Source organism: Schistocerca cancellata, chromosome 4 (genome assembly GCF_023864275.1).
Source record: "Schistocerca cancellata isolate TAMUIC-IGC-003103 chromosome 4, iqSchCanc2.1, whole genome shotgun sequence".
Lineage (NCBI taxonomy): Eukaryota > Metazoa > Arthropoda > Insecta > Orthoptera > Acrididae > Schistocerca > Schistocerca cancellata.
The window spans coordinates 694,504,837-694,520,154 of record NC_064629.1 but is presented as its reverse complement, the minus strand read 5'-3'; the positions used below and the strand labels follow the sequence as shown (position 1 = coordinate 694,520,154).

At 43.5% G+C, this 15,318-nt stretch overlaps 1 protein-coding gene across 2 annotated transcripts in view; it reads right to left on the bottom strand.

Annotated features, from left to right (window-relative positions):
* Positions 1–15,318, bottom strand: part of LOC126183602 (glucose-6-phosphate 1-dehydrogenase) — a 288,517-nt gene that overhangs the window by 126,890 nt on the left and 146,309 nt on the right. The window lies entirely within an intron of this gene.

The window sequence follows — 15,318 nt, the reverse complement described above, 5'->3', positions numbered from 1 at the left end:
TTTCATCAGCATCAGTTACTGTTATTATTATTATCACCATTTTCACTATTTCATCATGGTCTAGGCCAGTGATTCCAAACCTGGGTGTCATTATCCAATTTGGGGGCGGGGGAAACGTAATCGTTTAAGGGATAGAAACAAAAGGATTGAATCGCGTTTCGGTCACGAAACTAACTTGATTTTAAAAGATTATTACTGTTATCATTATTTGGAAAAGACAGTAACACTGGCTACATATGTTAGCAATAATTACATTTTTTTTTTTCAAATACTAGCATTAACGTATGACGCAATGTGATGGAGTGTAAGGTTGTGAAACGAATGTATGAACATCTTCCTCAGATACTCTATCCAATACACGCATACTTTGTACCATGCATTTAACAGTAAAATTGAGATATATACACTGAAGAGCCAAAGCAACTGGTACACCTGCCTAATATCATTTAGGGCCCCCCCGAGCACGCAAAGCGCCGTAACATGACGTAGCACGGACTCGACTAATGTCTGAAGTAGTTGTGAAGGGAATTGACACCAGAACCTTACAGGGCTGTCCATAAATCTGTAAGAGTACGAGGGGGTTGAGATCTCTCCTGAACAGCACGTTGCAAGGCATCCCAGATATGCTCAATAATGTTCATGTCTGGGGTGTTTGGTTGCCAGCGAAAGTGTTTGCACTCAGAAGAATGTTCATGAGCCACTCTGTAGCAATTCTAGGGGTGTGGGATGTCGCATTGTCCTGCTGGAATTGCTCAATGTGTCGGAATGCACAATGGACATGAATGGATGTAGGTGATCAGACAGGATGCTTACGTAAGTGTCACCTGTCAGAGTCGTATCTAGACGCATCAGGGGTCCAACTGCACACGCTCCACACCATTACAGACCCTCCAGCAGCTTGAACAGTCCCCTGCGGACATGCAGCGTCCATGGATTCATGAGGTTGTCTCCATACCCGTACACGTCCATCTGCTCGATACAATTTGAACCGAGACTCCTTCGACCAGGCAACATGTTTCCAGTCATCAAAAGACCGATGTCGGTGTTTACGGGCCCAGGCGAGGCGTAAAGCTTTGTGTCGCGCAGTCATCACGGTTAAGCAGTGGGCTTTCGGCTCCTTAACCCCATATTGATGATGTTCCGCTGAATGGTTCACACGTTGATATTTGTTGATGGCCCAGCACTGAAATCTCCAGCAATTTGCGGAAGTGTTGCACTTCTGTCACGTTGAACGATTCTCTTCAGACCTCGTTAGTCCCGTTCTTGCAGGATCTTTTTTCGGCGTCACCGATGTCGGAGATTCGATGTATTAAGGGATTCCTGATATTCACGGTACACTCGTGAAATTTTCGTACGGGAAAACCCCCACTTCATTGCTACCTGCGAGATGCTGTGTTCCATCGCTCGTGCGCCGACTGTAACACCACGTTCAAACTCACTTAAATCTTGATAACCTGCCTTTATAGCAGTAGTAACCGATCTAAGAACTGCGCCAGACACTTGTCTTATATAGTCGTTGCCGACCGCAGTGCCGTATTCTGTCTGTTTATATATCTCTGTATTTGAATAAGCAGGCCTATACCAGTTTCTTTGGCGCATGGTGAAATATTTCATGAAAATGCCTTCTCCGAAATTGTTTCATCATTCACTTCGTAAAAGTAAACTATTAATTGACATCAAAACAAAACAGTAACCTTCGGTGGCTACAATACTGTTGTAGCCGCTACACTTATTATTATTGTTATTATTATTATTATTATTATTGTTATTAGTGGCAGTGGTCAAACACAAAGGATTGGTAGTCTGATTCCTCCCAGTTCCTGGAGTTCAGCAATAAGGAGTCCAGCAGTCAACTGATTTACAAACAGTAGGTTCAAGAATAGTGCACACATTTTAATTTGTTTGGTTTTAAATCGGAGCTCATGGTGTGGGTGAAGAGTGTCGCTAGGGAGAGGAGTGGTGCAGAGGAAACAAGTTGTGTAACAAATGTCTGCCCCCAATATGGATAGTTAGCTTTGTTTTCTGAGAAGGAGTTGCAGGTAGCACTCGAGATGCACTGAAAGTTTGGAACCACTGATCTACGCGAAGGCCTATTCTGTCTTCTGAGTATCCAACCATCTTTTTCTTGGCCTTCCTACGGATCTTGTGCCTAAATATCTGAAACATAAGGTTTGATTTGGTAGTCTCGAATCTGGCATTCTTTGTAGATGTCCTAGCCAGATCTGTCGATTAGACTTGATTTTCTCACATACTTCGTTTCTTAGCCTACAAAATCTTGTGCAGCCCTCCACTCCTCTTAGAAATTTCATTTCTTCTGCTTCAGTTCCATTATCATTCACGTATGACCCCTACTGGACCATGCGATGTGCAGCAAGGGACATTTTCAGAGTTTTATTTTAACATTTTTTTGGTGCCCGTATTCCTTTCGTTCTCTCATAATGGTCTCTTTTCCGCTCGTCACACCATGTCGTGACGATCTTCTTGGGATTGTCTGCCAGGAATACCGCAACAGCTTGGTCTGGCCATCGGAAAAGAGACCATTCTGAGAGAATGAAAGTGTTGTGGTTGACTAAGAAAAGCTGAAACAAAACTCTGAAAATGTCCCTTGCGGCAGACAGGCAGACAAGCCGCCGCTTGCGTGTCGACCACATGTTTTGCTTCGTATACAACTTCAACAGATGTTTTGAGTCTTCCACTTCCTGCACAGGCTTCCAAAGAGTCTGCGCTGCAAACTTATGTATCATAGCTTTCAACAAGAAACAAGACATCCGGTTGGGTTTTTACATCTAATACGCCGCATTGAACGATAGTAGTGCAAAGCTGAACGCGCTCGAAGTTCTGATAATCCAACTTCACCTCAAGAGTTTTATCTCGCGAAGATAACATGCCTTACCTCAACAGCTTTATTTAATTCGCGCGAACAAACGTTAAATTCTGAAGTACAATGTCAGTATTTAGTGCAGCAGAAAATACGCCCTTCGGTGCAAAAGTTGCATTGTAAACTAAGGTTACTAAAGTCATGGGACAGCGTTGTGCACATATACAAATGGTGGTACTATCGCGTACGCACTGTATAAACGGGCAGTACATTGGCGGAGCTGTTAGTTGTACTCAAGTGATTCATGTGAAAATGTTTCCAACGTGATTATACACGCAGGACAAGAATTAACAGACTCTGAACGCGGAATGGTATTTGGAACTAGACGCTTGGAACATTCCATTTTAGAAATCGTTAGGGAATTCTATATTGCGATATCCACACTATCAAGACTGTGACGAGAATACCAAATTTCAGGCATTACCTCCCATAATGGACAACGCAGTGGCCGACGGCCGTCACTTAACGACCGAGAGCAGCGGCGTTTGAATAGAGTTGTCAGTGCTAACAGACAAGCAACAGTGCGTGAAATAACCGCAGAAATCCATGTGAAACGTACGACGAACGTATCCGATAGGACAGTGCGGCAAAATTTGGCGTGAATGGACTATGGCAGCAGACCACCAACACGAGTGCCTTTGCTAACAGCACATTATCGCCTGCAGCGCCTCTCCTGGGCTCATGGCCATATCGGTTGAACACTAGAGGACTGGAAAACCGTGGCCTGGTCATATAAGTCCCGATTTCAGTTGGTAAGATCTGAGGGTAGGGTTCGAGTGTGGCGCAGACCACACGAAGCCACGGACCCAAGACGTCAACAAGGCACTGTGCAAGCTGGCGATGGCTCCATAGTGGTGTGGGCTGTGTTTACATGGATCATTGACTGGAAATGGTTATGTTCGGCTATTTGGAGACCATTTGCAGACATTCGTGGACTGCATGTTCCCAAACAACGATGGAATGTTTAGGGATGACATTGCACATGTCTCCGAACCACAATGGTTCACGATCGGTTTGAAGAACATTCTGGACAAATTGAGTGGATGATTTGGCCACCCATCGAACATTTATGGTTCGTAAGCGAGAGGTCAGTTTGTGCACAGAATCCTACACCTGCAACACTTTCGCAGTTATGGTCGGCTATAGAGGCACCATGGCTCAGTATTTATGCAGGGGACTTCCAACGACTTGTTGAGTCCATGCCACGTCGAGTTCCTGCACTACGCTGGGCAAAAGGACTCAAATGGCTCCAATGGCTTTGAGCACTATGGGACTTAACTTGTGAGGTCATCAGTCCCCTAGAACTTAGGACTGCTTAAACCTAACTAACCTAAGGACATCACACACATCCATGCCCGAGGCAGGATTCAAACCTGCGACGTAGCGGTCGCGTGGTTCCAGACTGCAGCGCCTAGAACCGCTCAGCCACCCGGCCGGCTAGGGCAAAAGGAGGTCCGGCACGATATTAGAAGATACCCCGTGACTTTTGTCATCTCAGTGTATAATGTTTGCAGGCATCTACAGTGTGAAGAGCGACAGCCACCAAAACTGTGCAAATGATAACGGACAGCAGCTCAGAGACCACCACAGCACAACTTTCAGTAAAAATATAAATTTTCTGCTAATAATTTTTTTCTTGTTAATCAAACCAATAGTATTTCGTGTATTGTTGTGAAAATCACAAATGCAATGGCAATGCTCTTCGAATACTGTTTGCTTTTCTATTACTTTTGGGTCAACGTTTTCTCAAGTGGCAGGGATCCTTGATTTTCTGGACCTACTTGAGAACCGAACTGATTCCTTGAGAAAGTGCTCTAGTTTGAAACGTTTCCGAGAATGTCTTTAATATTGCTCGAATGAGGAAACTGGAGGAATCAACAACTGCATAAAACAGCAATGGAAGCAAATCTGGTTTCATCGACATGTCACAACAAGATTTTGAAATGACTGCTAACTCTGTCTTCGGAGCACATAGCGATGGACTTACCCTGATTCAGAAACAGCCATATATAAAAAGCAGCCATATATAAAAAAAAGAAACAACACTTAGTCGAGAAACCTGCTCGAACAGCGTAATGCGCAACGCGCTGCCTTTCGAGACAGAAAGATAAGCAAGACCCGGATTGAATCAATTCGGCTGTGGCTGGAGCACCGACAAACTTGAGGGTGATTTTTAGGCGGTTTGCCGGCCGGAGTGGCCGTGCGGTTCTAGGCGCTGCTGTCTGGAGCCGAGCGACCGCTCCGGTCGCAGGTTCGAATCCTGCCTCGGGCATGGATGTGTGTGATGTCCTTAGGTTAGTTAGGTTTAATTAGTTCTAAGTTCTAGGCGACTGATAACCTCAGAAGTTAAGTCGCATAGTGCTCAGAGCCATTTTAACCATTTAGGCGGTTTCCCACGCTCATTTACGCAAATGCTGGGCTTGTCTTCAATTTCCACCTCAGAAAACATGATACACAAACAATTAGAATACGATGACACAGAGAACAAAGTTTACACGATTCACAGATTGGTGGCGCAAACGATTTCTATCACTAAAATAGCGGCCCTAACACGTTCATTATAGTTGACACAACAATATTGGGTCAATATATTCCATGGAAGTGCGAGGCAAAGAACGGCACGCTATATTCACGTCCGGGAAGCGTCGGTTAAAACTACGCCTTCATAGCGAACATGTCGACACTCGCTTGTATTGGGATCGAGTTGCTTGCCTTGCAAAACACAAGCAGATATTATGCAGAAGTGGCTAAACAAGTCTGTAAAGCTTCCAGTGAACATTTCAACGGAGCAGGGGGTCGTTCACAGCAGCACAGATCCATAAACCACCTCCACCACCACAACAACAACAAATAACAAACTAAGCAACTGAACTGTGTGATTTATCGTGTACTGTTAAGAGCTGTTGCAAACGAAATAGAACAATTATTTACTGATTACTGACTGAATACTTACATGGTGTTATGTCTCTGCTGTAACAACTACTGCAAGAAAAATAAAAATGTAGGCTCACTAGACAGCTGATCTGATCTTATTTGTGAATTCTTAGAACTGCTACAAGTGAAATAAAACTTTCTGCTAACCATGATGACATTTTGATATTCAGTTTCCTCTCGTATGGTGGACAACGAGGTATCTGGCGTTTCCTGGTCAGTCAGGAATTTCATTTCTCAAAATAACACTTGATGCTTTCATATACGTCTCCCATGTCACTCCTTAATCTTTTGTCATTTATTTTTTTCAATTCTTCAAGGAAGTCTTCATGTGCTACCTCTCATATTACAGTATCGCTGCGCCACTTTTGAACAGGGCAATGTCCACACACGGCACGTGTCTCTATGAACTGACTGCGTGATGCCGAGGTACTCCCGAGGCTTTAAAGACCCCCAGATCTGTCCCGGATACAAGGTGAGGGACCAGCTAGGAGGTCTACTCCGTCCCAGTGCCCGAACCCAGGATATCAAAGACCAGTTACAACAACTATGCGCCAGCTTGCTTCGGGGAAGGATACGATGGCTGTATGACATCCTTCCCAACCGAATCAGAGCATGCGTCCAGGCCAGACGAGGGTGCAACGTCATACTAATAAACGGGCTCATACTGCCAAATCCTTCGCAAACTGAATCGATTTTGTAATCACTGAAATAACATCACATACCCTCGCAACCGGCGAACTTTCTTTTCGTTTCCTCTCCCCTCTTCTGTATGCATCGCTTTCAACCAGTATAATTTTTTAATATAATAATTTGTTTCTATTAATGCTTAGTACATTGCTTTAGCGTAACTTGCAAGAACAGGAATGTACACGAAATAAAATCGAATTGTGCACGCGTCATTATCAGTATTTCACTTAGCACTACGGTTGTGTACCCACGACTGCAGACTCTGACTATGCAAGTGTGGAAGTGAGGGGAATGCTATTTCTTGCAGTCGTTTCCTTACTCAGCTTCGTGCGGTTTGCCGGTTCTACCTGTGGGCTCAAGAACCGTGTCGGACTTATTGTTGGAGTAGATACGGCCAGCATGCGAACGGACACCACTTTCTGGGCTGAATGCGCTCTGCAGCCAGTCTGCTTGTAATTTTATAGAATTCCTTGCCACTTTTAGACTATTTTCATGATACTTTAATTTCACTAAATTTATCTAAAAAACATGAAAATTGATACTTGTAAAGATATAGGGTGAACAGTAATAAAACCGACAAACTGCAGGAACGGATGGAGGAAAAAAGGTCCTATGACCAGGTGCCGAGAAACGGACGGTGTGCGTGCAACGGCAACAAATCGTCCCGGACCACAGTGCAGAGTTGCATTGCATCCACATCACAACAGACTTTCAAAGTGGCCTCCATGGGATTGCACGTGATAGGGATAGTAGCGGTTGTCATGCAGGATACACATAATCGTACTTTGGCTTACACCGTGTTGGCGAGCCACTTGCTTGGAGCTTGTACTCGGATTCGTCTCAGTATCCTGTAGAATCCAGTCTTCCAGATCCGATGTACGCACAGTCCACCGCCTCTCTGCACGTTCGTCTGTCTGGAAGGATCCATTATCACACAAACGCCCAAAAAAGGCTTGAAATGTTGTGTGATGTGGTTGGTGTTTGTGAGTGCACTTGTTTCGGTATAGCCGTGCTGCCTCTTGACCGTTTCTATCTGCTTGGCGTACACAAACACCATCTCCGATTGTTCCTGACATGAATACCGGACCATTCTGCTGCTTACAATACGCTGCGTCGACTACACAGCCTGCAGCACACAAGGAACATACGGCACGTGGTCAGAGGACCTGTCATTCATCAGCGCCATCTGCCATGCCGACGATGCATTTCCGGACAAATGTTCAAAGGAACTTCTTTCCTCCATTTCCAGTCAGGAATCTGTCTCTGGTCTCTGCAGTTTGTCGGTTTTATTAATGTTTTTAAACGTTTTTAGTAAAATGTTGTTGGGGGACGGGGGGGGGGGGGGGCGTTACAGCCCCTATGATCTCACCTCCCCCTTCATTTTGGTACGCACATGCTTCCAGGTAGCTGCTGACTTTCCTTATACATTACAGCAGAGTCGGAAGTCGAACTGACACATCCTGGTGGAGCATATCTAGCTTCTAGCACATGATCTCGCAACATCCGCCACTAATCTTCTCTATACCGACAAGACAAGCTGTCACAGTTTTGCCGTTTAGCGTTTGCGATAAATCCCGATCAACTTTACTCCGGATCTCACGTTTATTTATCTTGTATAATAACGTAGCCTTCTTAGAAACAGTTTATGAAGCACCACTGAAAGACTTTCTGGTAGATAAGTGCAATAGTGTATCTTGCGTCAGATAGTCCTTTCTTTTTTATTTTGAAGTTTACCAGCGTATAAAATATTTCACCATTTTCGGGAGTCCACCCGGAACATCTTTACTTCCTGTTCCGAAATTGCACCTGAAAGCCATCCAGCCATTATTGATGCGTGTTGGTGAGTTATTTCAGAACTTGTAACTTTGGGACGCCAGAAACTATTTCATATTTAGAAGTCAGTCCCCGACTCGTTTTGACAATTGCTGGAAGGTTTTCAATGTTGAAAGAGGAAGTAATGCTGTTTTGGGTGCGCTCCCGAAAAGTGATGGAATATCCTTTTTTTTCCACTGTAGTTTCCCTGGCCACGGCTGACGGCAGTCTCTTACGTGAGATAACGGATAATTTTCTCCTTGATCGTATCACATCCTTTCAAGCATATCGACCACGTTCTCGACAAAATGGGACACACTGTAAGAAAGAGAAGGAGAGAGAGAATACATTGTCATCCTGACTAGCAGATGTGTGGTTTGTGACGATGTCTAGTCATCTGCCGCGCGGGATTAGCCAAGCGGTCTGAGGCGCTGCAGTTATGGACTGTGCGGCTGGTCCCGACGGAGGTTCGCGTCCTCCCTCGGGCATGGGTGTGTGTGTGTTTGTCCTTAGGATAATTTAGGTTAAGTAGTGGGTAAGCTTAGGGACTTATGACTTTAGCAGTTAAGTCCCATAATATTTCACACACATTTTAACATTTTTTCTAGTCATTTAATGGATGAATGCTTCGGCATTTCGTAAATTCTGTGTGCCCTCATATATCTTTGCTTGGCTGACGAGCCACTGCTATTGTATCAATGACAGTTTTTCCACCCAGCCTCGCTCCTTTTATCGCACGCTTCCGTGTAACAGGGAAATGAAATAACAATAAAGAAAAAAGTTAATCCGATTTAACAGCTCACTCCCTTGAAAAATGGAATAGATTCGAGTATATATTTTATGTTTCTATACAGCCCAATCCACTGAACATGCGGAACCAATACTCACGAAAACTGATTTCTATGCAGCTGAATATTTAGTTACAGACAATGCAGTTTCCTTCCCCATTTTTTTCACTCCTTGTTTTAAGGAAGATGTAAAGCGGCGAAGTTTAGAAGAGTAACCATGTGTTCAAGTGAAAGAGACTTTCAAGGTGGATTAAATATACACCAGAGGTTTCTAGTTCAAAAAAAAAAAAAAAAATACCGAGCGAGGTGGCGCAGTGGTTAGACACTGGACTCGCATTCGGGAGGACGACGGTTCAATCCCGCGTCCGGCCATCCTTATTTAGGTTTTCCGTGATTTCCCTAAATCGCTCCAGGCAAATGCCGGGATGGTTCCTTTCAAAGGGCACGGCCGACTTCCTTCCGCGTCCTTCCCTAATCCGGTGAGACCGATGACCTCGCTGTCTGGTCTCCTTTCCCGAAACAACCAACCAACCATTTCTAGTTCAATAGCTTACTTGGTGAAGAGTTAGATTCGTAAACTGAAAGAGCCTCGACTGAGTTTAGTATTTTTGTGGTGCTTAATCTGGTTTCAAAAAAAAAAATGGTTCAAATGGCTCTAAGCACTATGAGACTTAACATCTGAGGTCATCAGTCCCCTAGACTTAGAACTACTTAAACCTAACTAACCTAAGGACATCAGACACATCCATGCCCGAGGCAGGATTCGAATTTTGGTTCCCATCTTCCGCCAATGATTTGTTAAAAGTACAACTGGCACCGTTACTCGAGCCCACTTTGCGCTGTAAATCTCCTCATAAATGTATGGGTGAACTACTTCTCGGGTCTGTAATAGGCTAGGACTTACCCATCTCAACAGGACCCAGTCTACAAAAACAGCGTGGTATTCGCACCACATTTGGAGCTGACGATATTTATACTTCATGGTTGTGGAACAATATAGTACGGTAGGAATCGTAAAATTGAAATGTCACGAGTCTCACTTCAGGGTTTTTAATGACTGCGTCAAAAGGACCTTTCTGTAAAGAGCTGAGCTAACTCTGTAGACAATATGCCCTTAAAGATAAAGGTGATTTCCGTGCAATAAGAAGCAAAGATAGAAAATTAAGCGGTGACCAATAAATAAAGAAAAAATTATGCACTGTTTTTATTGAACATGTCAGACAGCAGAGTATAAGTATGATATTTTAACTATTTTTATGAATTCCACTAAAACACCAACTTTAAAAATTTTGAATTGCTACAACAATTTGAAGACTACTGCTTCAAATTCTTAATTTATTACAATTTTATACTTTACTTTTGTGAGTCTTTCATTTCTTACAGAGTGTTGTACGCGGAAAACGCCATTTGTGTAGGGACGTACAATATACACTACTGGCCATTAAAATTGCTACACCACGAAGATGACGTTCTAGAGACGCGAAATTTAACCGACAGGAAGAAGATGCTGTGATATGCAAATGATTAGCTTTTCAGAGCATTCGCACAAGGTTGGCGCCGGTGGCGACACCTACAACGTATTGACATGAGGAAAGTTTCCAACCGATTTCTCATACCTAAACAGCAGTTAACCGGCGTTGCCTGGTGAAACGTTGTTGTGATGCCTCGTGTAAGGAGGAGAAATGCGTACCATCGAGTTTCCGACTTTGATAAAGGTCGCATTGTAGCCTATCGCGATTGCGGTTTACCGTATCGCGATATTGCTGCTCGCGTTTGTCGAGATCCAATGACTGTTAGCAGAATATGGAATCGGTGGGTTCAGGAGGGTAATACGGAACGCCGTGCTGGATCCCAACGGCCTCGTATCACTAGCAGTCGAGATGACAGGCATCTTATCCGCATGGCTGTAACGGATCGTTCAGCCACGTTTCGATCCGAGTCAACAGATGGGGACGTTTGCAAGACAACAACCATCTGCACGAACAGTTCGACGACGTTTGCAGCAGCATGGACTATCAGGTCGGAGACCATGGCTGCGGTTGCCCTTGACGCTGCATCACAGACAGGAGCGTCTGCGATGGTGTACTCAACGACAAACCTGGGTGCACGAATGGCAAAACGTCATTTTTTCGGATGAATCCAGGTTCTGTTTACAGCATCATGATGGTCGCATCCGTGTTTGGCGACATCGCGGTGAACGCACATTGGAAGCGTGTATTCGTCATCGCCATACTGGCGTATCACCCGTCGTGATGGTATGGGGTGCCATTGGTTACACGTCTCGGTCACCTCTTGTTCGCATTGACGGCACTTTGAACAGTGGACGTTACATTTCAGATGTGTTACGACCCGTAGCTCTACCCTTCATTCGATCCCTTCGAAACCGTACATTTCAGCAGGATAATGCACGACCGCATGTTGCAGGTCCTTTACGGGCCTTTCTGGATACAGAAAATGTTCGACTGCTGCCCTGGCCAGCACATTCTCCAGATCTCTCACCAATTGGAAACGTCTGGTCAATGGTGGCCGAGCAACTGGCTCGTCACAATACGCCAGTCTCTTCTCTTGATGAACTGTGGTATTGCGCTGAAGATGCAATCCAGGCTCTGTTTGACTCAATGCCCAGGCGTATCGAGGCCATTATTACGGCTAGAGGTGGTTGTTCTGGGTACTGATTTCTCAGGATCTATGCACCCAAATTGCCTGAAAATGTAATCACATGTCAGTTCTAGTATAATATATTTGTCCAATGAATACCCGTTTATCATCTGCATTTCTTTTTGGTGTAGCAATTTTAATGGCCAGTAGTGTACAACTGAGTTGGAACAACTCAATTTTATATTGTATGTCCCTACACACATGGCCGTCTTGTGTGGACGGACTGTTGTGTCACATTAAAATAGAGAACTTTGTGGTTTCCAAACAAAATTTGGACCAGTGACAGGTGGTGTGACAAGTGCTTATCGATAACGACCTCGTACTTTGAGATGCGTCAAGAGAAAGATCGAGTCTGACGGTAACTGCGGTGTAGGAAGGTGCCGGCAGGAACGTGGTCGCTGGTATAGCAGGCGCGCAGGCGGACGTGGAGGGGGTCAGTAATCTGCATTGTCGCAGGCCACGTCTGCCCTACGTCTTTGACCGCAGCGAAAGTTTCCCACGGTTAGTGTCAATGCTACAACGTCGCTTCCTGCCTGCGGGGCGCTATATCTGCACAATTCTTGCCATCATTTACAGCAGGGGTCTCGATAGCCACTTAGAAAAACATACGTTCTCTGTTCCATACCTCGCTGTGAGCTCTGCTTTGTAATCAAATAAACCTAACTAACCTAAGGACATCACACACACCCATGCCCGAGGCAGGATTCGAACCTGCGACCGTAGCAGTTGCGCGGTTCCGGACAGAAGCGCCTCGAACCCCTCGGCCACCGCGGCCGGCTTGTAATCAAGAAGCGCGTAGCATAACTGTATTGTCGCCTCATGCTACTCATGGTATTGCTTAGTTTCTAACTTCATATTCCACGTGTCTTTATACAGCATACTGCAACGACTTGCAACAAGTCTGCTGAGAGGCTATTAATGCATTTTATAACCCATTTTTTGTACGTAAGAAGATGCTGTTCCTTTACAGGTGAGTAAATGCAATAGTTAAAAAGACTTTTACCTAAACAATCGCAAGAATGACATTCGTTCTATTATACTCTCTGTGCTACTATTTTCTGAATCAAAAAGCATTTATGGAATAAAAGGAATAATCAGGAAAAAGAGTTTCAGTTTCCTTACGAAACTCACTTTGCTATTTCGCATTGTATGGTAGCTGACCAAACAATATGTCAGGCAGTTGATGGGATTCTAGATAGGATCGCATTTAAAAGCGAATCTAATTTTTATCAAATGTTATATAATTATTTATATTATTATGCTCACGTACAGTGATGAATTACTTATGTCATTCATTAGAGAACATATATCTCGTGAAACTGTAGTTAGTCATTACAATTTAAAACCATTAATTATTCCTATATCACAGCTCCCTTCAAAAAAATTTATTTCTTAATGATAATTACTCACTCCGTCAGCAAATGAAAATAGGCAAATTTATTTACTTACTGATTTGTTTTCATCTGAGCCCAGAGGCCAGTAATGACACTTAAGTGCAAAGGTTGCTGAGCAGACTTACTTAATGAGATCGGGTATGTGTTTCTTCTAGTTTAATTTGTTAACTGTTTGGTATCACTGTGCTTTTTGCTCAGTTTGAGACAGATTAGTGTTGGAAAGATGAGCTTGTTAAAAGTGAAACGTGTCAAGCTCCCTACGAGAGCCAGCTCAAAAGTTTTTGGTATGACAACGAAAGACTGTCTTTCTTGGTAAAAAAAAAAAGTGCTTACAATTCAGTTCCCTTTTAAATCAATGCATCGAGGTTCTTCCATTGGGTAGATGCTATCCCAGAAAGAACTGAGATTCTGGAAGGTCTGAAAAATATTCATCTGCAATACCATAACCTCGTCATTGAATTCGAAATATTTTTTTTCCCTGCACATATTTGTTTGGATTTAGGAATAGATGGCAGTCAGAAGGTCCAAATATGCCAAAGAGTGTAAATGCTACAGCAATTCGTACTTCACATTCTTAAATTTTCCCACTGTCTAGACCCATTTATGGGCAGGTACACTGTCCACGTGAAAGATGTTTTCTCTGTTGCTCCCCAGGTCTGTTCTTGCCTATCTGTTCATCCAGTAGATCGAAAAGACTTGCGTACTATTAGCCAGATTTATAAGGTAATTTAACGGAATAATTCCTTTTGCATCCTAAAAGCACTGGCTATAAAGTTTTCCCGCAGATGTAATCAAGTTCTTTGTTTCTGACACAGAGCCAGTGGGCCCTGCCACTGCTTCGACTGCTGTTTCATTCTTGGCATGACCTAGTGGACATGCTTCTCATCCTAAATGACAAATCGGAATAAAAGATCAATAGAATTCCTTTAAACCAGAGAAATATTTGTTTTCGCTTTTGCTTTTCGTCAGCATTCAACAAATCTGCATCCGTTTTGCACAGAGCATTCTCGTGGTTAATTGTTCATGTAATGCACTGAAATATTTCTTCTGCTACGTTTGCGATGTTAGCTATTTCACACGTCGATTGTTCAATACCATATTACGCATCTTCTCGCACGTCGAAAAATGTTTTCATCAGTGGTTATAGTTTCGAGATGGATCACCGCACAGCTACGTTTGATTCAGTTGCCCATTTTCTAACTGTTGCCAGCTATGGAGCAAACTGCTAAGCTTAACAAGCTTTGTATGAATTTCCGCTGGTGATAAACGACCCTAAATAAAGAATTTTATAATAGCGTGTCATTTTAGTTCAACAGTTTGAACAAAATGCGCACAACATGACACCTTATAAAAATACAGTAAGCAACTTTCCCGCAAATCAGACTGTCACTTGATTTACCGTATAGCGAGAAATGTACATGTATCAGAGAAACAAAATTTCATTGTAAACGACATTATCTCTTCGCAGGCCGCGAAACTGTCACCTTGACCTCACTACACGAAATTGTTGCAGCTTACTTTACAGGCATCGTCTGCTGCTTGGTACTATTGAGATAAAAATAAATATCTTTGTAAAGGTGTTGATTTTTAAGTAACGTATCTTTTAGTTTGAGAAATAAAAATCCACTATAGTTTAGAAAGAGGGGGCCCTCATCTTCAATGAAAATACTCATATTACATCCACATTGATATCTATACAACAATTCGCGACATCGATGCTTTCCTCTTTTACCTCACGATGAAAAAAGTATTTCCTTTAGACCATGGCATATGCCTACGCACTGGCGACGCTCTATATTAATGGATACGTTATCAGAAAAAACAGACTTTCTGTGTTCTTCATTCAGTCGGATGCAATACTATGTAGCACACAGCCTCGCAAGCAGCGCAAGAACTGCACTACCTCCGGCGTCCAGCACGCAGCTTTGCTGGATACAAACTGCGCAGTCATCCAGACTGCGTCACGCGTCAGAGGCAGCCAGTTTGCTGTGTCACCTTGGACGGAGATTGCAATGCTGGGTAAAATTCTGAAACATTACTCACAGTTATCCGCTCAACTTAAAGAGACACAAATCTTTACTGAACATAAAGCATTGCCTATGTTCACTGACATGTGGCCTTTAGATAACCAATTTGGTTCTTCCATTCTTCCTACTTACTCTGAAGG